Source organism: Phascolarctos cinereus, unplaced genomic scaffold (assembly GCF_003287225.1).
Source record: "Phascolarctos cinereus isolate Bilbo 61053 unplaced genomic scaffold, phaCin_HiC Scaffold_2;HRSCAF=192, whole genome shotgun sequence".
Lineage (NCBI taxonomy): Eukaryota > Metazoa > Chordata > Mammalia > Diprotodontia > Phascolarctidae > Phascolarctos > Phascolarctos cinereus.
In genome coordinates, this window is record NW_027555625.1 from 114644747 (window position 1) to 114647496 (window position 2750).

Here is a 2750-nt window from a genome sequence, read left to right on the forward strand (position 1 = left end):
CCCCTTTTTACAAATGAGGAAACTAAGGCAAACAGAGAGAGGTTAAGTGATTTGCCCAGGGTCATACAGCTAGTATCTGATACTAGATTCAAACTCAGGTCTTACTGACTCCAGGTCCAGTGTCCTATCCACTGAGCTCCCAGTTGCCTCTAGAGGCACAGAATCCTCCCACTCCCTATGGTCTAGCAATATCTAGACTTTAAGGCAGTTGAGCAATATAGCTGTAAGTGCACAATTTCCTAGTTACTGTAACGTGGTGGAAGACACCGTAGGGGAGAGTACACACAGTATCACACTCTCCCTGATTCTTCCTTTAAAAAGGCACCAATCCAGCAGATCATATGACACCTCACATTGGAGGAGGACACCCAGGGATCTGGAACCACACCACCATATTGATTCTCTGTAAAGAATCTCATTGGCTTCATTTCCTTTCCTTCTGCTGCAATGTGCTGAGCTATCCATATGGTGAAGGCTAGAATCCACTCCCACCATCTAAATACTCTGGCTTCCCACCATCCCAACACGAGAAAATAATCTGGTGCCACTCATTCATTCGCGCAGAAGGCCACCTTTTCTTCACTGTAGCCCTTGTGGTTCTGTGCTAATAGTGATGTAGTAAAAAGAAAGGCTGAACACAGGCTCAGAACACCTGGGTCTTTGTCTTATGCCTCCCCCTTCTTAGCTGTATGACTTCAAGCACTTCTCCCAACCCCTCTGAGACTTGTAATTTTCTTACCAGTTAAATGTGGATAAAAAGACCTTCCCTTCCAACTTCACAGGGTTATTGTAAGGATCAGACGAGAGGATGTATTAAAGGGCTATGCAATCCTAAACATTAGCTCTTGTTAGAGGCATATAGGAAGAACTAGGCTTCCTCCTAGGTTCCCTAATTTTGTCCTATGAAGTTGTGCAGATTCAGACTCCTGTCTGATTTTATCCCAGTCAACAGATGATTTGGACCAGAAAAGGGAAAAACAGCTGGTGTTTCTCAACTGATACATGAAGCTGGGATGAAAATCAAGAACATTGCATAGCTTTCCCTGCAAAGCTTTCACATTTTTGAATTTTCTTCCCAATATGAAATCAAATCAGACGTGCGGTCCTCAGCTCCTCATGTACTAAGGCTGGACTGGAATGTTGGGTTTTTTTTTTCCTTGCCAACGAAGTCAAGTCAATAATCAGAACTTCAGACCTTTGGGGATGGTTTCCAAGTTATGGCAATGCAGCATAAGAAACCAAATATTAGTTTCAGATGAGTTCCCAGGGGACCCAGCTTGAAAAGCCACCTCAACTTTGTGACCCTTTGGGATGTACCAGTGTGAAGGAGGCATGAAAGTACCAGTGCAATCTTGGGCAAAGCAGTTGGCCTCTCTGGGCTCTGATCTGTCAATCTATAAAAAGAGGAAGTTCAACAGAATGATTTCTAAGTCTTCTTCTAGGCATTTTCATTCTATAGTCTTCCTTCTTTTTCACCTTAGAACCCACTGATATTGAGAATGAGAGTTAGGGATATAGAGGGCATGGCTAAGGGACAAGTTCCTAGAAGAGACAGGAAAGGACAGGAGTAAAGGTTGGAATTTGCCAGATGGGAGGGAATAAGGAGATGGTGGTATCTCTATCTCAGACACTGGGACAGAGATACAATCAAGGAAGAGTAAAAGAATTATTAGCATGCAGAGGGGAAAGTCAAGTGGAGGTTGCATAATATAAATTTTACATAATATAAAGTAATAAAATAATTTTACATAATATAAAATCTGGCTTCAGACACTTACTAGCTGTGTGACCCTGGGCAAGTCACTTAACCCCAACTGCCTAAAAAAAAAATACCACAAAAACCAAATGGGGTCACGAAGAGTCAGACATGACTGAAAAGATTCAACAAAATCTATATTTTTAATGGATCTAGTCAGCACCACTGTGACCTTAAGGCCAACTGTCCACTGCACTTCTAAGCCTTGTTAGAATATTCTAAGAATAACTTGCCAGCATCTACCAATCAATTGACATACATTTGCTAAGCCCTGTTACGTGTTGGGTGCCGGGAGATAAAAAGACAGAAAGGAAACAGCTCTATTGACTTTACAGTTAAAGTGCTTCACCAGACATTTTCTCCTATGATCCTTACAACATCGGTGTGAGATAAATGAGGCAAATATTCCTATTTCACAGATGAAGAAGCTGAGGCACAGATAATTGGACCAGGCTTTTTCCAGCCATGGACCTCCTATAAATGGATCCCTGATCACATTTCCAAGTTTTCAAGTTTCAATACCAACTTACCTTGCTGAAACAATAATTTGGATATTTACAAGTCTTGCAGGGAATTTTAGTTTCTAAGCCTAACTCAAAAAAGGCAAAGTGAAAATAACAAAAGAAGAAATAAGAAGAAGGGATTCTTAACTATTTATTTACTAAGATGATTCAAAACTGGTTCCATTTTTCTAGATGTTGTCTGATTCATATTTGATACTCTAAACCCAAAGTATATTCAGCAGCCCCCATTTACTCATGTCTTCCTCTCCTTTCTGCTGCTTGGCATCCTCCTGATTTAGTCACCCACCTACAGCTTCTACAAAGTCCCCTCTTCCCTGACTGAAGGGCCAGGGACCCACCATCCAGGTCCCATTGAGGCTATTACAACAGGTAAGTTTGGGATTCTTCTAAATTACCCCAGCCCCTTCTGGGCCAGAGAGCCCTGTACAAGAGACTCAATAATTTTCACATTGCTCCAGTTTCCCAAGCTC